The 22,500-nt window shown below is 46.9% G+C and overlaps 1 protein-coding gene across 1 annotated transcript in view; it reads left to right on the top strand.

Moving 5' to 3' along the window:
• The window catches only part of MEIS1 (Meis homeobox 1), a gene marked incomplete in the record, with an annotated part of 95,798 nt that overhangs the window by 25,671 nt on the left and 47,627 nt on the right, over positions 1 to 22,500 (top strand).

Genomic DNA, 22,500 nt, shown 5'->3' with positions numbered 1-22,500 from the left:
GTTAGCTGGCCCATTTTTCAAAATCCCGAGCAGCGCTTTTATTTTTCGCTCAGTTCCAATTTATGTGAATGCAAAAATGTTTTGTTTGAGTACCAAGCCAAGCAGAGTAAGCGATGCAGCAGGATGGAAGGAGCTTGGGGCCATGCAAGCAGGGTGTGCTATGAATCCTTAGCGCTGTCTTGGAGGGTCCAGAGCTCAAGAAGCTGAAGTTCTGTTTTTGTTTTTCATTTTTATTTTTATTTTTTTTCTGAGAAGCTGCTTAAACTTTTCCTGAAGAGACCAACTGCAGTGGATTTAGTGCTAATTTAATGCAATTAAAATTTAAAAAGGATCCTTAATCTGAATATAAAAGGGAGCACTTTATTGGAGCTGACTCTGAGCTCGCAATAGGTATATACTTTTAAATCTGGTTTATGATCGTGTTTCATTCGAGTGCTGTTAGACAACAAAGGAATTGTGTTTCCAAAAAAAGGTTGCACAGTACTGATTAGCATGGCAAAGTCTGAGTTTAACAAGATTAGTTTTTAACCTAAACCAGTATATTCTAATTTTTTATACGCGCGGACGTAACTTACGTTGCAAATAGCATCTCTTTATAGAATCTTAAGTATTTGAGACACTTTATTGTTTAAAGAAAAGTTGCTGACTTCATCGCAAGCGTAGCCTAGTAAAAATGGGGCCTGGAATAGTAAACTGCTGCAGAGCTGAGGCAGAAACTGGTAACCTTCTGACCTCTGACTTTTACTGGAAAATGATATGCAACATAAATCCAAGGGGCCTTTTTTCTTTCAAGTACGTGCACGTATGTATCCTGGTGGTGCTGTGCACAATGCCATAGCCGAAGTGGTGTCAACGTGTTCATTAGAGCTTCTTACTTTTGGAGCGGACTTTAAATCCCCGCGTTTTTCTTAAGGGGGAAATGCTGCTGCAAAAGCAGGCGTTGTGGTGTTCGGAGGGAGTTTTGTGTTCGGGCAGGGCTGCTCTTTTGTTAGCCGGGTGTGCGCGTGTTTGTGCGAGTACCAAACGTCGGCGTGCTCCCGAGCCACTGCGGTACTTGGGAAATGGAGCTCCTCGGTTCCTCGTGTACTTTTTAAGACTTTCAGGCTTTGCCTTCTTCTAAATGTGGCGTTTAATTAGGCTGCGGTGCAGCCCGAGCTGGTGCTTTGTTGCCATCGTCACCGCCTGCTCCCAGCAAGGTGTGTGCTGTGGTCTGGGACAGGAGTGCCTTTCGGAAGGGGCTGGTGGCCTTGGAGCTTGTGTCCCATTGAACGCCCGTAGGAAGGCTGTCAGCCGTGAGTTAGCCCCTGTGGAAACTCTTACCCAAATTGTGCAGTAAGTTTTGCTGAGTTTTGCTGCCAGCTCCTGATAAGAGGCATTTGGTGAAGAAGGCTCGTCGCGTTGAAACCTTAGGAAATGGTGAACAAGGGGGAACTGGCTAGCTAGATAGAGCTCTCAGGTCAAGTTCTGGAAGGAAGTTGTGGAAAGGAGACCCTGCTTAGCGGGTGCCTGGTCCCAGAGCTGCCTTCTGGCCACCTGCCCCTGTGGGAAAGATCCTCTGCCTTTTTCTGAAGAACAGGGATGCAGGAATGGTAGTGGTGGTCTTTCTGAGCCTCGCTTTGCTCTTGGTTTGCTCTCGGTACTCTGAAGCTGAGATTCGGGGGGAATCTCATTTGTTGAGGCACATCTCCACGCCTATACATTCACCCGGAATAAGCCAAGCATGGGTTTAGCTTTAGAGCATTGCCCGGCGTGCGAGTCGGGCTCCAGGAGTCCCAAGGACGTGGGGCATGTGGACTACAAAGCTCAGGGCCCTCAGTGATGATCCCTTGTTCCTTAACCCAGACTATATGAAAGTCTATTTGGGGGCTATCTGGAACGTTTTCTTCTCAACTGGATCCATCACTGCTTTAAATCCCCACCGAGTGCATTTTTACGTCCACGTACAAAATACACGGAACAAAACCTTTGCAAACAGGAGAGGCTCCCTTTCCTGTAAACACTTTAAAGTCTTTTTTTAATGTGTAAATTTATTTACTTAGTGATAGCGATGACTCCCAGCTGCTCCAAGCTGTTGTGTAAGTCCCTGCTTAGCTACAGGGGAGATGCTCTGCGGCCTCATGCCACCGAGCAGCGGGCTGTGTCATTGCATGGCACGGTGACACCGTCTCGTACCAAAGGCCGGTGCTGTGTCATCGTGGTGGACAGTTATAGCACAGGAATGCAGAATAATTATTGAAAAGTTTTGAGGGCTGCTTTCCCATTCCTTTGAGCTTACTGGGTAGAAGCTCTTTTCTAGTTTTTTTGTGCCAGCCTCAGCCCCGGTTCAGAACGTTTTGTAACCTCTCATATTCGTTGCTCTTTCAAGTGTGAGCAGCAATATTTCTTTAACAAAACCTGCCAGTAGCTGCGATGTTTGTGGGGCCTTTTTCAAGAGCTGGGCAACCTGTGGGCAGGAGGCAATCCCATTTTTCTTTGGGGGCTCTCCAGGCAGCAGGGCGAGAAGGGCTGCGCTGTGCTGCGGCAGAGATTTGTGCACCGCTCGCCTTTACGTGTAAAGGAAAGTAATCAGAGCACCAGGACAGGCACTGGGAGCGCTCAGATGGCCGGTGACTAATGGGGTAGGTGGGCAGCAGCCCTCGGATTGGGCGCCTTAATGAGCACATTTCGCTCCGCGCTCAGGCTGCAGTTCCCCTTCACCTTTGCCCTTTATTGACCGAACCGACACTTCATTTTTCACATACTTCCAATTATGGCTGAGCTTAAGTGTCATCCTGCCTCCTTTATTTCTTGCCCATGGACGGCACAAGAAGGGGCCGAGGCCACGCAAGATATTTTAATTTGAAAAACTACCGTGGCCACTCGGGCTTAGGGTGTAACCTAAAACTGCTGCCACTTTGCAGTTTCGCTGACGAAAACCAAAGTTTTAATACCTCCGTAGCGAGGCGGGGATTGCAGTTAGGACGCATGGTTGGGTGAGGCAGGCTGTTTTTGGGGTTGGTCATTTGGGGCTGCACAGATGCTGGTGGTAGGGATCCACGTGGGGAGGGATGGAGAGGGATGAAGGGGGCTGCGCTCTGTTGCTCCGAGTGACTCAAACGATTTGTTTGCGTGCACGTGGCCTTTTCTCAAGAGGCGTCTTGTAGCGCGATGCTTGGAGATGCGCTTTGACTGGATGCTCTCTATGCAGGCTGGAAGAAAGCAAAGCAGAGCTGTACCTGCAATTCTCAAGCCTCAGACCATCATGCAGCTGCATTTGTTGTTTCGGGGCTATTTAATACATGGGTTTGCTTTCGCGATGCTTTACGGGTTCCTGAGCACGGTTTTCCAACCAAACCCAAGTTCTGCTGGAAGCAGCCCAAGTAAAGTTGCACTCCCATCAGGTGTGGGCTTTGGGGACCTAACAGGTGCTGCTGGACCTAACGTCCTGTGGTGGTGCCGCTGGGTTTGCAGCACGCCGTTCGCTACCAGCTCTGTCACATGGAGTTTGCATGAATAATAAGTGAGCACGTCACCTGTGCTGTGTGTCAGCAGTGATTGCTTTGCATTTAAATACAGGGGCAGCGTGTGGACGGTTATTTACATCCAAACAGAGGTCCCTAAAACGCAGAAGTATTTATCTCAAAAAATGTATGAAGGATTACCTTCTTTATTATGTAGCCCTCTGGCACAGTAATGGCATGGCATATTTTTACTATAATATGGTAATAAAAGAATATGTAAAAGGCAGACAAAGGTTCTGTCTTTTCACTAAGGTGACCCCTGTTACCAAGTAACTGCTTTACTTATGAGCTTATTAAAAACTCAAAAAATGAGCTTTTCATACTTCACAGGCATTGATGTGAAAATGAGCTGTCCTGTGAGTAGTTTTCTTGATCATTTTTAGAACAATTGATTAGCCAAAGAGCCGCCGTCATTAGTTGACATTGACTGATAGCAATTTGTCACAAGCTCCGAAGGTCAGCCCGGCGGTGGGAGCTCCGGCTTGTCTTTGATTGACCTTTTCTGCTGCCATTATCATGCGATCGGTTGGGCTGGATGTGACCCTCGATTGGAAAAGACAGAGCATTAGTCAGCAGGGGCTGCTCCCTGCGCTTTTTCTGGGGGTTCGGATATTGTGAAGCCCAAATTAAGCGTAATAGGCTTGTTTGAAAGGAGCGGTGTCCGTGTGGGTGTTCTCTCACAGGCTCTGCCGTCCCATTTGCCTTTCCTGCTTCTCCATCGAGTGAGTAACGCTCGGTTTGCTTTAGACCAGCGCAAGCACCTGTGCCTCTTTGCTTGGCGTGAGATGTGAGATTTAAGAAAAAGAAGAAAGCATCCGCGAACGCGGGCTTTGTAATTGCGAGCAGGAAACCTGAACCGTGGCTCTGGGTTGGAGGCTCTTCGTGTAGGTGCACATCCTTCAGCAGCACCGGCATTAATTATTTTTATCTCCTCGGAATCGTGTTTTATTTTTTAACAGTGATTGAGTGGCTGAGGATTACGCTCATAACAACACGATGTCAATTTATCATTCTGCTCTAAAGCTGGAGGGCGTGAAACTGTTTTTTCCTTCCTTCTGTGTGTTTTTCTGGTCTCGTCAGCCCGACTCAGCTGTTTGCCGCGTTTTGGCGGCGCTGAGCTCCGTGCCGTGGCCAGGCAGAGCTCCGCTTCAACGCGGGCCTGCAAGAGAGCCCTTGCCTTGACATGCAATGTGGTCTGAGCATCAGCCCATTGCTGCTGCCAGGGTGTATTTAACCATTCGCGCTTGCTCCCAACGTCTGTTAGGAGCTGGCATTTTTCTTTCTGATTTGGCGAAACTAACTCGCGTACTTACCGATGTTGTTTGTTTTGCCTAAGTCGTGGATAGGAGAGTCACAGACCGGTTCTTTTCCTTGTAAAAACCTCCCTCCCTCCCATTTGCCTTTTAGGGGAAACTTGAATATCTCCGTGTAAGCAGCGACTTGTTTTTCAGGTCAGCCCCCGGAGATAATAAGCAGCTCACAACCAGGGCAGACATCTCACTGTGAGTTTGAGTCTTTGTTTGGGAAAGCTTTGGCCAGGCAGGGAGCAAAGCTGGGCACAGGAGGTTGAAGCCGTCCTCGGCAGAGAGAATGGCTTAGGGAGCTGCTTACTTTACTCTTCCAAGTGGCTTGGAAATACAGGCAACCCTGACTTTTTAGCCCATCGGTAATCGAGCAGCAAAATTCATGTGGTGGAGTCTTTCTTCTTTTTTGTCTTTCTTCTTTTTTTTCTTTCTGGGGGCAAGCAGCATACGATTAGAAATGCCTATTCCATTGGACATCTGCGTGGCCATGCACGAGTCTCTGCATACCTAGACATGTATGTAAGAACATAAGCTGATCCTCAGCTGAACATGCCATCGGCTTGCACAGGCTCCAGAGGTGGGAAATGCCACATTGCTAAATCTCTTCCTGAGCTGCTTCGTAACAACTTGTTTCCCTTCTTGGATGGGACAGACAAGGGGATTTTGGTTGCAGAAATAAGATTCAGGTTCCCAAGATACCCCTTTCTTAGCAGTGCTTGAGTTTGAAGATCACTTGGATATGATGTGTTTTTTCCTACACATCCTGGGTGTGCTCCCGTAGGTTGTAGTGGCTCATTGGAGCCAATGAGCTTCCCATATGGACCACAGACTTTCCATCCTTAGGGCACTGCTTTGATCCCCATTGGCCTCTCCAGGTCTTGCTGGCATCAGCTGAGTCTTTGGCCATCCGATGCAGGCAGAGAGCAACTTTCTGGTGTGCGTCATTGACCTCCTTACATCAGAGGTAAAAAAAGCAAAGTCATGTTCCTGAGATGGCCTCCGCTTTTGAGAAACAATTTATTGCAGTGACTCCAAACCCGTAAACAGGCATTGTTTCTGGATTAGTGATGCAACAGGGTGCGGCATTTGTCTGCTTGGTGTAAACCGTTCTCGTACCTTTCACGTGAAGTGCTGCGAGAGGGGAAAAAAAAGATGACTCAGGTTGGAAGAGAAGCCTTTAAACTGATGAACTGTGGGTGAAGCCAGAGCTTGTCCTGCAGTGCAATTGCTGCTGCAAGAGGCTGACACGAGATCCGCCTGCTCGGAGCGATCTGCTGCGAGTTTTATGTAAAAATATATTTTATTAAAAAATTCAACTTGGGAAATAAGAGAATTACTGGATTTTTTTATTGACTCATTTTTGGATGGCTCTTGCGAATGCTGGTGTGCTTCTGTTGGTGAGAACTAGAAAGTAGCTGCAGCTTGCGTTTCCTCACCCTTCCTACCCCGGTGGTGGGAAAGCTTTGACAATATTCATTCAAATTTGACAGGCGATTGCTTCTGTAAATGAATACACTCCAATCATAATTGTTGCAACAGGATTGTTTGATTACCTGGCAGTAGCCTCTTTCCCTGTGATAGCTTTTGGATCACCTGTTTGCTGAGAGCATTTGACAGTCCTCATGTTTATTACCCAATTGAATGTCAGTAGCAATTGCAGCTAAAGATAAACGAAAATGCAAGTACTTGTTGACCTTGACTTTTTTCCACAAGATATTGGACTTGATGGCTCTATTGCTGTTGAACTGATAAGAGTTATAAACAGTAGTTTAGGGAAAATGTTTTATTCCCAGAGGAAAATACCACGCTGCTGTGGGAAATGGCTTGTGACTCCGCGCTCTTTGCCAAATTTACTCGGTTCACCTTCATTTAGGCTGTGGGAAAACAAAATAAAATTTCCCCCTTTTACGACTTTAACATCTCAGCAAACATGAATTCCTGCACTCTTCGTAAAGTTTTGTTGGCAGGCTGCTCCGACAACATCATGTGAGCGCGAGCCCTCTCTGTTTTATGATGGGCTATAAGGAGGATTCTCAATTCTTCCTCATTTTCAGGATGATTTGATAATTACAGGGAGGGAGCAGAGCGTTCTTCTCGTGTTCCGTGGGAAACTCGATGTGTCCGTATTTGGGAACGGTCCCATGCAGATCCTGTCTGGGTGTGGGCAGGAGGTCTCCAGCTCCAGGTGGGACAGGAGGGAGCAGCCCCGGCCCCCCAGGTCTCGCCTCCCTAACCCCCCCTTGGCGATGTTATTTTTGCTACTTCATTTCTAACCCAGCTCCGGCGTGGAACCTGAAAGGAAGTCTTCAGCAGGAGCAGGCGACAGGCTCTGAGCCCTTTCGGGATGAAAGTCATTGGATAAACATATCGCGGAGAGAGCACAAAAGACCGTGGAATTATGTCGTTTAAAACATAAGTCCTTTTGTATCAGAAACTGCTTTGATAAACTCCATACAGTGTCGCAGGAGCTTGTTAGAGCGCAGGAACACAGGATTAAGCAGGGCTGTAACAGTTAGCAGAGTCAGAGTAGTAATCTTATTGCATTGTATTTTTTTTTTTTTTTAGGTAAGATTAAGCTGGCATTACATTATATGTTTGTGAGTGAGGGGGGCATTCTTTGAGGGATTAATTAAAGGATCAACGCTACAAGATGCTGACATCATTTTTTTTTCTAAGCGCATCAATGCACGTGGGCTTTTTTTTTTTCCTTTTTTTTTTCTTTTCTCAATTCATGAATGAGATGCGAGCACCGAAAACGTCCCATGGAATTTGCAAGGCAGTTTTTTGTGGTTGCTCTGTGCCCCATCATAGCATGGAGGTGCTGGAAAGAAGAAGAAATATCATACAAGCAAAGAAGAATGTAGAAGGGGCAGCCTTTTTGATTACGCTGTAGTGCTTTGCTGTTCGTTTTTTTTGTGTGGCTGATGCTGTGCCATGGGAGGGAGATGGCTCTGGGAGCTCTACTTGTCCCAGGTCCCAGGTGCCACCCTTTGTAGAGCAGCATGGGAAAACCCACTGGGAGACACCCGTTGTGTCTTCAGGAAGAGCTGCAGGTGGTGGATGTTGCCTGGGTAGCTCTGAACTCTTTGCCCAGCTCTCGAAGAGCAATTAGTGACACATGGATGCAGGCTAAAAATATTCCGGACTCGGTAGCGTCCCGATGGGGCTGGGAAGGAGGTATGACTTAGCTCTGCCTCGGCAGCAGGTGGAGGTCATGGATGCAGGCTTGTAGGGTGGAGAAGCTTCTGTTGCTCCCCTTGCCTTGCTGAAAGCTCCCAGTGAAGAGAAAGGCCAGCACCGTGCTCCTGCCTGGTGCCCTGGGCTGTAGCCCACGTACATCTGCGTTGACAGCCTTCATTAAGGCGAAGGATTAACACGGTCAACGTTAGCTGAAGCGCTTCAAGGAAAGTGTCGTGGTTTAAAACTTCGTGTAAGCTCCTTTTAGAGCACTGGAACATCAGAGCAGGGGAAAAGGGGCGAGCAAATTGCAGGGAGCGGAAAAGGAGATTCACACTGGGATCAGAACATTACGTCCGTGCCGTACTCCTCCTCCCATCCCCAATCAGTAAAGCACCTCTCGCTGACTCCCTCCCACTCCCTGGCGGTGGCACTGAGTGTGCCTTAGGGGAGAGTTTTGGTGCAGCGTTCTGCCCATCTCCTTTTTTTTTTCTGTATTTGTCTGGAATAACCCCATGCAAATTCCACGCGAGACCAGCTGTGTGAAAAACAGAATCATAAGGACGTAATTTCATCGTAACTATCAGACAGAATCGGTCTCGTGCTGTGTTGCTGTAAGAGGCTGTAGGTAAAGTAGGGGATTGTTTTGTCAGTTGGTAAGCAGCTCGAGCCACAGAGTCCTTGAATGTCAGTGTATAAATATTTATAGTTTGTGTATGTTTGTTCATGTACGTGCTTGAGTGTGACTTCCTCCCACTATTACACATCTTTATTCTGTGAACCTGGCAAGAAAGGTGGTAAAATAACCTGCCGTGTGAAGTGCGGTGGCTTTTCCAAGACCTTTCAGATTTCCTTTTGAAAGAGCATCGTGCTAAGTTTCTTGGCAATACAGCTACAAAATACAAATTAGTGAATGGTGCTAGCATTAGCGTCTGGCCGTGGATTTCATCTGTCAGGAAACCCCTGAGGTGGCCATAACTTGCCAGGCTGAACAGCAGAGAGGGGAGCGTTCCAGGCAACGTAGCCACGTCGTCAGGAGATGCAAAGTGGGTGACTTGGTTGAATTTAATCCCAAGAAAGCAAACAGCACCGATCTGCAGGAATGCGGGCTGGAGTGGGAAGAGCACGTTGCCCGTAACACGGGTGTACAACTCTTCAGCAGGATTCATTATATCCTATCACTGAAAAACACAGGAGGCACAGATAGGCGATTTTGCAGCACAGCTCTCCATATATAATGCTTTAATATAAATTAGAATCGCCTCATACAAATTAATTGAAATTCTATATGTTACTAATACATTAATTTTATTTACTGCTGCGGTTGGTGTGGGTGAAATGGCTGTGCTCAGCTTAAAAGCGCCTCGCAAGTTGATAAATGCAAACTTGCTATTACACGTATTAATATTCAATTAAAATGAATAATCAATTTACTTGACCACTGGAGATTGGCCAGGGACGGAGCTGAAGCTGTATTAGGTATATCGTGCTGCTCTGAATGCATCATATAGCCTTGCAAAAGCGTGGTGCTAATTTTAGCTTGCAAAGAGGATGAAGATAAACTGCCTGCTGCTAGTTTGCCATATGCCATCCTGGTGATAATATGCAAGTACAGAATTTTCTGCGGAGAGGCTTATTGTTTCAGAGGAGGAAAACTGGAAGAGAGTTGAGCAAATTCCTGCTCCGTAAACGTATACGAAATAATGAAATAAAGCAAACCTCAGGTGCTGGTAGATGAGATCTCTGAAATTTGTTTTGGTTTTACTGGCTTTCATGGGAGTCAACAATTTGCTTTAGTATATATTTGATCCAATTTTCTCCATTTCTCACATGTAAATCTTAAAATCAATCTAAATAAAAATTGATCTTCGCTCCGGTAGGCAAAAATATAGTCCGAGTTGCTCCTAACTAGTTAAAGGGCTCCCATCCTTCAAGTTTAATGCGGGGGGATACAACCTCAGCCAAGTGGCTCCATTTGGTTAAAGCCACCGGCCCCACTCGCTCCGGCTGTGGGGTGGGCGCTGCCTGGCCCCCCAGCTTTGGGGCTCTGGGGGTTTGAGAGCCAGGGGGAAGCTTTGCATTAGCAAGTGGTGAAAAGCTTGACCTGAGGCTGACCCGAGGCAAAGAAACCCCCCGCCGGAGAGTCCCGTTTTGACATGGATACCTGTGGGGTGCGGGGAGGAGATAAAGCCCGGGGAGGCAGATAACGTAATCCCATTGACCTGGGAACTTTTCAGATATTACAAGCGAGCGAATGGCAGGAATAATAAAAGAGCGGCAATATTTGCCTGCCCCCCGTATCTGTGTAATGTCATTTCCAAAGGGCTGTAGTAGATAATAGCAAATGTGCTTTCAAGTATCAGATCAATCTCCTGAAGTGATGGGGAAGGCTTGATGCTGGGATCTGGCTGGTGCACATGCTTGAGAGTGTAATACAATCCTCGGTGCAGCAGGGAGAATTGTATAAATGGACAAAGATCCGCTGATTGCATCTTGTGCTAAAGTGTTAAGTAAAAGATCTGGCTATAAGAGATGGCGGGCTGACTATTGTCTGCTCTTCCGACTTGTTTTTATAGGGGTTTTCACAGGAACAAATACAATTACCAAAATAAAAGCGGGCAGCGTGGCTGCTCCTATCACGGTGGGACACATGCTCTTGAGGCGGCGTGGGCAGGAAGCTTGTCAGGTCTGTCCCCCACCATTTCCATTGCATCTTTATCTCCCCAGCTCATTGTTCGCCACCGAGTGCTTGGAATTCCAGTTTCCAAGTAAAAGCTTCCTGTTTCTTGCATTTAAATTTAGTTTGGTAAGACATAAATTCAGCCAGCTATCTATGGAGGAAGGCATTTTTTTTTGTTTTTAAATAAGAGAAAATAGGAAGAAGACATTAATTCTGATGCGATGATAAGAGGTAGAGTTTTGCATATTCCCAGTGGCAGGAAGCACGAGGTTGTATCCTCATGATAAGGTAATAGATGGGTGCTAAATTCAGCCTTTCCACCCTGAGTAATTTTAGAAGGGGCCCCGTAATCCAGATCTTGTTTAAAAGCAGAGGTGGGTGTATCCTGCCCTTGTTATCCATCATTTCCTTGAGAGCCTCGCTGCTCGCATGTGCTGTATTCAAGACTAGTGGTCTGTGCGTTCCTTTAGTCATCCCAATCCCAGATTTCCCTCTGGAGAGTTCTTATTTCTCTCCATTGCCTGTGGAATCTCTCTGCGAGGGCTCATTGCCACCGCTGGTTGCTGAACATCACTGCCCGACTTAAATGCCTCAAGCAAGGAGGGGTGCATCTGTGCTCAGACTCCTTGTTTCTTTGGGAAGGAACTCCTTGCTCTGCATGGGTAAAGGTTTTTGTGCTGCTGAAGAGCAGGGGCTGGTTTGGGGCGTTGGGTTTGCGTGTGGCACTGTCTCCTCTGCAGCTCCTCGGCACTTTGTCATTGCCATCCCATGAAACTCTTGCCTTTGCTGGCCAGTGCTGCGAATGTGAAGCGTGCGGAAATCTTGACGTGCATAAGAAAAAGGTATAAATGTGTAAACATAGATATCTATTTAACATCACTCCTGGGGGGCCGTGTTTGTGTCTCCACGCCTAGCTCTCGGGAAGCCAGGTTTCCTGCTCTCTTCGCCGTGCGGAGGCTGTTGCTCCATGTGTTGGCGTGGCTTTTGGTGGCAGGTTTTTGGGTGACTCTAGGAGCTGGGGACTCGAACGTAAAACCCAGGCGATGGGCTCGTGGAACGTGGTTAGCGGTGGATCTCTCAGCTTTCAACTAAACAGCGTGGAGGCCTTTCATGAGATGAAAGGCTCCGTGAATGAAACCTTGGAATGAAATGAGTTCACGTGGGAGGAACGGCAGCATGCAGACCACCGGGTCGTGGCTTTGTTGTGCTGGTGGGCGCGGGGTCCTTTGTGTGCTGGCCACTGCAGCTGGTGGCACTGCTCTCCACCTCCCTCCCTTGGATGCTTTTAAATGTAAAACCGGAGTTAAACCCATTTCCACCCCAAACTAACAAGATTCACCGTTAGTCCATTTAGGCACACTAACACGCATTCCAAAAGCCTCATTTATCTGTTTTGTTTTGTGGTTGTATTTGTAGCAACCCTCACTAGCAGATGAGGTGGGTTTTCTTTTGCATTTGTTTTTTGTTGTTCTTGTAATTTCTATGGGGAATGTGTTGAACTCTTATTTTCATATCAAAGATGAGCAAGTTCCCTTTGGATTCTATTTCCCCATATATCTCCAGATTGCAAGCAGTGCCCCTGACGTGCTCCAGAAACACAGAATTCAGGGCTCCGCATCCTTGCAAAGCTCCAAGTGCAGAGCCTGGGGCTGGAGCCTGCTTTGGAGTCCGGGGCAGAGGGAGGGCAGGGGACTGGCAGCAGCAGTGCAGGCACTGTCAGCACCTTGTCACTGCCTTTATCTGGCATCTGGAGGGATGGCTCTCCAGGGAGAGCCCCAGGATGGAGCCGAGTGAGGCGCTTCCAGGGATGTGCCAGCAGGGAATTCTGCTTGCCATCCATGGGTTGTAACCTGCGCTTTGGGGAGTCGGAAAGCTGGGCTCTGGGCCTTCAGCCTCCTTAACTACGTGCTGCTCCCTGTCTGCACCATGGGCTGGAGAAACCTGTGTTGTCTTAGAGCAAATCAAAACAGCACCACTGCACTGAACTTCTCCCTGCATGCTCTTGTGCAACCCCAGCCTTGCAGAAAACCTCTGAGAGGCAAGCAGGAAGGAAAGCTTCCACGTGGCTGCATGGGCAAGACTCTCTCCTGGGCTGTGTTTTCTTGCTCAGGTCACTGCTTAGATCATTTCCGCTGTAAATATGGTTGTTGTGTTGAAGTCTTTTTCATAGAAGTTAAACAATGCAGAGATAAGAATGCTTTTCTGCTGAGCTTAGAACTTCAGCCTGCGGTTACATCTGAAAACCTGTCTTCCCTTCTCATTTGCTTAAACCGCGAGCTGCAGGTGAAGCTGGTCAGGCAGCTAAAATAAATTACAGAACTCAAAGTTGTTTTGCATAGAAGATGGCAGTGTGATTAGCAGTGGTTCAGAAGCTGGTATTGTTGGTGACTGTTCAGATAATTGGCAGATATTTGTGAAAGTGTTTTCCTGTCTCGAGAGAATCGCCCCTCTGGCACCGGTGACTGTTGCTCTAGCACTGCAACGGAGAAGACTGCAAGTGAGTGGCTGGAGACTAACTTCTGTGCCTGCAAAACCTCAGTGACCCAGTTTGAGACTGGCCCTTGCCTGCGGGTTGTAAGTGGTCAGTTGTGAGTTGTGCAGTTGAAGCAAGTGGTCCACAAACAATTGGAAAATTGTGTTTCCTTTCTGCTCAGCTTGCAGTGAGTTTGTTACAGAGGCTCTTTTTCATAGTGGTGGTCAAAACTGGAAATAGTATTTGCTAGGATTTATTTGACTGTCACAAGGTAATTTGAATACTGGTTTGCAAGTGTTTTCTTTCTTTTTTGTCTGTGTCTGAGTGTCTGTGTACCTACATTTCAAAACCATCCTGGTCTTCATCAGATTACTCTTCTGCAGTTTTGCTTACCTCTATCAATCACGATGCAGCTTGAAAGGACCACTCTGATTCATGTTTTTCAGGGATATTATTCAGACCTCAGAACTGATACTTCCTTAGCCAGTGCCAGAAAGCCCTTTCTGTGGTTTCAGTCTGCTTTTCCTTAGCAATTAAGGGTCGGGTGGCATTAGAGTACTGACTGAGTGTAATAGCCACTTTAGCCACCTCCGCCGTGGGGAGGAAGCGTGCAGTCTTCTGCAGAGCCCAGGAGCAATGCGCGGTGGCCTCAAGTGACCAGAGGCACAGAGCAGTGAAGCTCGTGGATGGAAAGGTCTGTGCCATCCAAACTCTGCTGACGTTTCTCTGAGAAGCTCACCTGTTCCTTCCAAACGGGTTGATTTTCTGCAAAACCGAGATGCGATCTTTCTGCTTATCTCGGAGCAGCTTCGCTTTGCTGCCTTACAGCTAGGTGCTGTAAGGTGAGGAGTGTATTTTCGGTGGCTGAAGCTGAACATCCCCACTTTCGATCTGTATTTTCCCCTCTCTTCCGTGTTTGAGGATATTTGCATATTAACCCACAGTCATGCAGGCTGACCACACCAATCGAAAGCAACAGATCTTACCAGCTACCTTCCAAATGCATCATGATGAAGGCAAAGTCTGAGCACGCACTGCCATGAGCACAAAGCAGCCAAGCTTCTGCCTGGCCTTCGAGATGTGTACCCAGACCTTCATGGAGGGTGGAGTTCTCCTTATCCTAATAAATAGATTTTGTCTGGGGAGGTGAGAGGCAGAAGGAGAGATCATATTTGCCCAGTGCTAAATAAAAGGCTATTTATGCCTAATACATTGGCGGAATTATTCTGAAGCACTTCATCCATGAGAAAATATGTGTCACTGCCAAGGTCAGTGAGACCTATGGTGATCTGCAGAATAAGTTCAGGTCATCCAAGTTAAATCTGTCTGGGGGCCGACTTAGCTCACGCACCACACTTTTTCCAAGATTTATAAAAGCAAATATCTTCCATAGATGAAGGCAAGGCTAAGGGTGTGGTAAGGACTCTCCTTTGAGCCAAGATCTCCTGCTTTTCCTTTCTCCTTCCCAGGTTGCTCCTTCCATTTCCTTTCCATACTTCTCTCTTCCCAGCACTACAGGATGCTAAGAAAAGTCAGTCTTTTCCTTCACATCACAGCCACTGCCTATAAACCTTTCTAGCTTATACCACACGGACAGGAAGGACACAAGCTGGTGTGGGAATGGGAGCAGTGCCTGCGTGGCGTGTCCTCACATAGGATTTGCTCTCCTGAAGCTTTTTGACTTGCTTTGTAGGGGATGCTCAAGCTTTGTTCTGTTTTGCTTTTTCAGGCACTGTGTGGCTTTCTGCTAAGGTCTGTCTTTGCTTTGAGCTTTGTGTGAGCTTTTGGTTGAACACTGACTCAGGAGGAGTGGATTCAAAAGAGGAATCACCTGGAGATGGCTGATTTGCCTCCCTCCCTTCCTCCATCCCTCTCGCAACAGATTCCTGTCTGTGATGCCAGTAGATGCAGTGACATAAATAATACTCAAATTCTAGGTTGCCCCAGAAGTTTTTTCTTTTCTTCTTGTCAGTTTGCCTATTCCAGGTAAACCCAGGTACCTAATGTCAAGGAGTGTATAGTGATGGAAGATCAAAGAGGTAAAAATGAGGCACACGTGCACCTGTAGATGATATGTAGGTGAAGTTTTTAATTGTCTAGCATTGATCTAATTTAGCTTTCCCATTCATTGCATGTTTGGGGCCCTCTGAGATGTTTATTGCTTTTTGTTTAGCTTTTGGAAAAGACAAAAACCAACAAAAAAAAAACCCTAAAACCACTCTAAACTGTACTGCTATCTTGCATTGCAAGACAAGCAGCAAAACACCAGAAGCTGTGATAGAGTCACAGGAAACCAGAACATAGCAGTGTCATGAACAGGTTAAGCTGGAGCCAAAGAGGATGAGCTAACTCAGAAGGAGCGAGCTGCCTGATGGCCCTGGGTCACAACGGGAAGGTGGCTCAGCTGAGGATGGTTGAAAGTTCCCCTCTCTTGCTGTTCCTCCAGGAGGCCCTATAGCGTTGCAGGGTGTTCAGGCTTCCCATAGGGGCTGGTTCATGCCACCTGCCTGGATATGCTGAGGTTTTATCCCAGCTGACCCAAACGGGGGTTTTCTGACCCCAGTTTGTGTAGCTGAGCCCGAGCAAGGTATGAGCTAGCTGCCTGCAGCTGTTGTGCTGAGCAGGGCAGGCCGCAGGCTGCAGGCTGCAGCCCTAGAGCTTGGCTCCAGGTTTGTTTTTCCCATTGTAGCCCTTTTTCAGCACCACCTCATCAGAGTAGATTTGCCTTTTGTGTTGGAGAGGGACAGTCAAGTGGAAGAAAATTCGGTGTGAGCTTTTCCTCTGTCAAATCTACTTATCTCCCTTTGGCTTCTGCACCTCCTTCCAGAGGAGCAGCCGCTGCTATTGTCAGGGGCCCTCCAGAGCAGGCGGCCTTTGCTGGAAGAACAAGAGACTGGATTTAGAGCACCAGGCAGCAAGGAGCATAAGGAAAGCGCTACTCTTTCTGCCTACGCTCCCCCCATAAAGGGTTTGTTATGGAGAGGGCTGCTTATTTTGTAATTAAAGTGTTTTCCTGAACTGGAAATGTTATATGCGTGCTATAACAAAGAGTTTTGTCTTTGGAGAGTAAAGTAGGCTCCTGAGCATACTAGGCAGTGCAGGCACTGGGTGAGGGGAGTCCCAAAGCCATCCATTCAGCCAGGATTGCAAATGTTACTAAGGTTAATGATAACCACGTGATTATCTGACTCATCAGACTTTAGTACACCTGTGAAAGGGGTTCTTCCAGGTGCATGAGGCCAGCCTTCCTCTCTGCCCTCCTTTCCGTCACTGTGAGATGTGGGCTCCTGCGCTGGGAACCAGCAGAGTCTCTCAGAAGGCATTTTGGATTAACCTTGCAAAACAAATCAAAATAATCTTTCTCTTGTTTCAGATATAAAGAAATAATTTGTGGCTTAAGTTCAAAGCCAGGTGTCTTCTCACTAATTGCCCAATTAAGATGTTTCAGTGGGTGGAATTTGCTTGAGTAACAGGCTGCTGCAAGTGGATCTTTATGATGTTGTGCAAGCCGACAGATGCTTACTGGAATCACCAGCAATGGTAGCTGAAATGTTACTGTAAAAAGACAAAAGGGAAAACAGAAGGGGCATTTTGTTCTCATTCCTCTTATTTCTGTCTTTGATAGCCACAAAGTGACCACTGTATTTCAGGAAGTGAAGTGTATGGTGCTGCCATGGCATGCAAAGGGAAGCTTAATTCAGGTTTCTTTTAATAGTGCTTAGTTTTTCATTGTCAGATGTTCCTGATGGATCAGAGGCAGGGGAAATAGAATGTATTGGTTCTACTACTATTTTAAATTGTGGGCGACAGAAGCAGAAGAAAATACATTGCACACAAACAAGAACTTTTTCACTTGAAACAGAACACGTGGGAACATCCAATTGGAAATGTCTCACGTGGACTTGATAGATCATGAATCTCAAGCTGCCCACGCCACATCTAAGCTAATTTTCTCCTGTCGGTTATGATCATATGACTCCTGTGACATATGGGATCCAGTCCTACAAAAGCGAATTTGGGGCAAACGCCATCTGAGCTACAGTTCCTGTAGGGCACACTGCAGCTTGGGCTGGCCTTGGCCTGTCTGGAATTGGCCTAAAAGAAAATGCTTTAGATTGGCTCAACAAGCATAAGCATTTTGTTTCATTTCAGCCAACAATGAAATGTTTTCTTTTGACTATTTTTTTCAATAGAAAAATCTAATTTTGAATGGTTTGTATAGCGTCAAGGTTTTGGCACGTATTTCCTGTTGTAAAACATGAAATCTACAGCATCATCTCTGGAGCAGGCATGCAGTTAGGGCCCAGGGCAACTTAGCTCTGTTTAGGGTAGGAAGCCTATTTAAATGCTCAGCTGTAATAAATTGTTTCCACAGATAAAGCGTCCCTTAGTTTATTCCTAATATGTGTCTGATCTTTGCTTTTGAACCTCTTATAGCTGCTTGTGCTCAGTCCAAGAGTCAAGTGTCTTATGAGCTGGATAAACACCAAGATTGAGCCAGTTGTTAAGGAGCTATGGAGATTTGTAGAAGTTGACCTGTGGCCATTTGGGGTATTTGTTGGGCATATTTCCCCCATGGCAGAGCAGCCTTGTGCTCCTTCTGCCGCTTCTTGTGTTCCTGCTTCAGAAGTGGGTGAGCCTGAGTGAAACCAGCTGAGAATTTACCTGCATGACAGCTGTGCATGGTGACTTTTTATGGAGAACCCAACTGGTGGGACCCTTGACTGGGAAGCCCAGCTCTCCAGCTGAGGTTGGAGAGAATGTGTTTCAAAAAAGACCTTTATTTGAACAAAGTAGAGAATGGCTGAAAAGCAGCTTTTCCCAAGGCATGGTTGGGACTCCATGCTAGCTTTTAGGTAAAAACAAACAAACCAACAAACTGTTTAAGCTTTCTCTCTGTTGGAGCAGGATGTTTTTCTGTTTAACCAAGTACTTTTATTTTTCTGTAGGGTATTTGCTTCCAATTGCTCAAAGTAAACTTCTGTAGCTGGCAGCAGAAAGTTGTTTGCTTCCCATACAATGAACTGCTTTCTCTTTAATATTTCATCTGGAGCATAGATGTACAGCTCCAGAAATATCTTGCTCATAATAGTGGAGTTTTGTGAACCCTATTAAGAAGTGCTGCATTGTGCAGAAGAGGTTTCCTTAGTTTTAGCTGTTAAAAGCTGCCAAACAAATGAAAATGAGTAAAATCTGTGGGTTTTCTACCTCTCCCCTCTATTCATCAATGCTGTTTTTACTCTTTGTGTAGACAGCTAATTTGCTTGTTGTTTACCTGAAGGGAATTCAAGTCAAAAAGGAAGAAGGTGCTCCTGTCTCTAGAGAACAAAGTGCAATGATTCAATGAAAAAACTTTGAAAATTTGGCAAATGCCAGAGTGTAATTTATACTGGTCCAGGTTACTCCATCTATGAATATTTGTGTAGGGTATTTTTGCAACTGTTTCCTTTAGTACCTTGTAAATATGGATAGTATCTGTGACTGACAACCTCCTACTGCTCATGTCATGGTCTGAATCCTTGCATGAGACATGGAGTGCATCTCCTTAAGAGACGAGTGCAAACTGAAGCACGACAGTATTCCTTGCTAGCACTCGTTTTCAACCTTGTTGTTCCTCATTAACTTTTTATTAAGTATATTTGAGAAGGCCTTTTCCTAAAGGAATAAGAAAAAATAAACCTGTCCCTTGTCAACCCCACATTTCAGATTCACAAGCAGACCTCCATCGTTGCTGTAAATCCTTTTTGGGGCTGCTCCATAGCTTGCCGAGTGTGCCAAGCTGATTGCCGTTGACCCCAGGAGATGCTGGAGTGGGCACTTCCATCAGATCTGGCTAATCATGGATCCGAACCAACAGAAAATGTTTTTCCCATTAGAGAAAAAGCACAGTTACTCTGAGTTTTCTGATGTACCCTTTTTCTGGGAGCCCCAACTTGGCTCATCGCTTGTGTGCCTTGCTTAGGTATTGGTGGGCTGATAGGACTTACAGTGCGTTATTGTTATACACCCGTGTATGAATTTTTAAAGGTCTTTTAAGGAAATCTACTACACTGACAGGCCTCATCCTGTGCAAACTTCCAGTTATCTGCGGCACACAGGTACAGCTCGAGTTAACAGCTGGATGTGCACCCCCAGATGTGCCAGTGCTCTCAGCTCTCCCTGCCATAGTTGAGCATACTGCTGATGGTGCTGCTCAGCTTTCTTCCTTCCCTGCCTTGCTGTAAGATGGAATGAGCACTTGCTGAGGTATACTTGTGGGCAGGAGTTATTAGCCACACTGACTCACCTCAAATCCATTCAGGTGTGTCTTCTGCTCACCACATTCCTTTGCTGAATTGAAGCAATTGGTTGTCGGGGGGGGGGGGAGGGGGAACCCTCTATGTTCTTCTTTGATTGCCCAGATCCATTCAGTGGGAGTGTGAAATGGCAGTTCTTGATTTAAATCCATGAGCAGCAGGTTGTGGTGTGTTCCTTTCACTTTTGCTCTTGCTTTACCTAAAAAACCACGTTGCATCCCTGGATCTGCTTTCTCAGAGTTGGTAGTTTGTACCTTGTAGGAAAATTGCATTTCGCACGTAGGGCTGTTCTTGCCTGGTGGAAAGTCAGCGTGGTGGATGTGTGAGTACACAGCAAACTGGAGATTTGTATCTGAAAAGGAATAGCACAGGTAAAGGTGCAGAGATTATAATAGTTACTCCAAGTTAGCACAGAGCATTGAGGAAAGGTTACAGAAAGTCATTTTGCCACTTACAACTCTCTAGCAGATTATATTGCTCCTCAAAGATCTTAATGAATCCTGCTTTCTAGTAACCGAGAAGGTTACTAAAATGATTTGGATTTTTGAAGGGGTTACAAGAGAAAGGAACAGAGCTGTGGTTGGGCAGTGCACAGTTCAATTGCTTAAGCAGTGTAGGATTTCTCCTGCTAGCCAAAGCAAATCCTGCTAGCCAAATATCTTAATGCTATTTAAAGAAAATTTTAGTATATTTTCTTTTTTTAATCACTCTACTGAAAGGCCCAAGAACTTTGAGGCAATGTGTTGCAATGCTTCAGCGCTGTGAAAGATCCAAGTCTAGTGCAGAAGTCAATATTTTTGGTCAGACTTTCGCGAGAGCATGGTCTGTAAAACTTAGTACAAAAGATTCTTAAGACAGTGGATATTTATATTCAGTAAGCTAATACAATCTGAAAGTGTGTGCAGACCTTCAAGCTGAGTCTTTTAGAGGACACGGATCTCACATCTTCAGTGCTCACCACAGAGGTGTGAGGAGCAGGCTCTGTAAGAATAGCATGGATTTCTGTGATATATTTGTACTGCAGACTCAGATTGATCATAGGACAGGGCTGCTTGCAGTGAGAAATGACTTGCTGCATCTGGTGAAAATGCTTGTTGTGGCAAAGCAGTGTTCTGCTCTTCACCACTGAGAACCAAAGGAAGGGTGTTATTGGTCTGAAGAGCCACATGGGAAGGCATTACTTCCTGGTCTGATGTGTGCCAGGATGCAGTATGGACAAGGGCCAGGGCAGGCCATGGGCAATGCCATGTGAGCACCATAATGTGCTGCACGGCCACTTCATTTGGGCACAAGCGTCTGTTCCTGACAGACCCAAGCCCTCAAAGCCTGGGGAGCATTTTAGTCTTGGTACAGGTGAATGGTTTCCTTGAAATCCAAGAGACCACCCTATTGCATGGGCCAGTTCACCTGCAATTCACCTGTGAGTGCTTGAAGGCCAGGTTCTGTAAGACGCCTGACCTTCCAGCCTTTGTGATTGAAGGGACTGAGACATGGCTATGCCATCCTCCCTGCCCTCCCACCACTGCAGGCCATGACGTTAAGCTGCGGTTCAGCCTGTGAAGCCTGTTCCCTGGGAAGCCCAGGGAGAAGTTTTCCAGTTGTCACCTAATTTCTGCAGCAGCGGCTGTGTGTAAGCACAAGCATTGCTCTCCGGAAGTACCTATTTTGCCAGCAAAATTTTCCAGTGGATCACCTGTGACAAAGAGAGCTTGAATGGCTCAGAGAGCGGCTCTAACTTAGCTGCCCTCTAGTTTTGCCTCCAGATTTTGGAGAGCAGGAGGGGAAGTCGCAGGAGGCGACTGCAGAGGGAGGAGGCCCCGCTGGCATGGCCAGCCTGGCCCATTCAGTGGCCTGAATGTGATAAATGCCGCTTTATCCCGTCTTGAAAGGAACAAGATAGCGCGGCCTAAATGCCTGGGTGTGCTTAAATAGACAGTGTGTTTGAAATCCGAGCTGCCTGGCGGGCCGGGAGCTGCCACAGGTCACCTGCCGCGCTCCATGGGGATGGGCCCGGGTCCCGCACCAAATCGTCCATGGACAAACTGGAGGACAAATTCCTCACTTTGTCAGTTGGCCTCTTTCAGTAGAGCATGGCCTATAAAGTTTAGTAAAAACAATTCTTAAATATTATTTGAAAGGACGAATGGCCACGCTGAAAGGTCTGACAGCTTGACGTATAGCGTGTGGTTTTGGGCGCGCAGAGCCAAGGCCCTCCTCAGCCTGTTCAATGGTGTCCGGCTGCCGTGCCGAGCGGCTGCGCTCGCGGCAAGCCGACAGGCAGCAAGTCCACCTCAGAGGCCTGAAATCCTTTCAGACTTGCTTGTGAGAGAGCAGAAACACAGCCAGCACCTCAGCTGGGGGTGCAGAGCTGGGCAGTGGGGTGCTGCCTATTAACGTGCCGTTTCCAGTGATCGTATTGAGGCAGATTATTGCGATCTCGCTGACAGTGCCGAAGGAAGAGGTGATGGGGAGCACCTCACAGACAAAGGAGCTGAAAGGACCGAGCCCATCCGCGCCCTGATGGCGGTGGCCAGGCCTGGCTCGCTGCGTTACAGCGTGCATATGTGCAGCGCAAACGCGAGCAGTGAGCCTGCTCTGCCCCCAATAGCCACGGGCCATTTTGAAGAGCCTCTGGCCCCTCAGTCACTGGCCTACTAGTTAATTGCCACACGGACTTCGTGACACATGGGCAGATAATATGACATTTTCGGTTTCTGTCACTAGCAAACGCTACGGCGTTGCTTGCACTAGTTGCTAAGAAGCTGTCAGAAACCATTAGCAGCTGGCTAAAGTTGCCCTATGGCATTTCCTCATGGCATCAGCAAAACAAGCATAAATCACCCAGCGGAGCCTCCCGCTATACTAATGAGGCTGTAAGCTTGTTTATGGACTAGCATCATTTCTATGATTATTTCCACCTTTTCAGTTTGCCTTCATTTGGCGGCAGGAGAAGTCAACTTCAGGAACGAAGTCACTGCTGACATTTTACAAATGCGGTCCGTAGCTGCTACCGTGTGGCTGGTCAGCGCTCCTCAACTTTGTTCAGCGAGCTTAAAAAAGTGTGTGTGGG

Source organism: Numida meleagris, chromosome 3 (genome assembly GCF_002078875.1).
Source record: "Numida meleagris isolate 19003 breed g44 Domestic line chromosome 3, NumMel1.0, whole genome shotgun sequence".
Lineage (NCBI taxonomy): Eukaryota > Metazoa > Chordata > Aves > Galliformes > Numididae > Numida > Numida meleagris.
The sequence above is the reverse complement of the archived record's forward strand: the minus strand, read 5'-3'. Positions and strand labels throughout refer to the sequence as shown.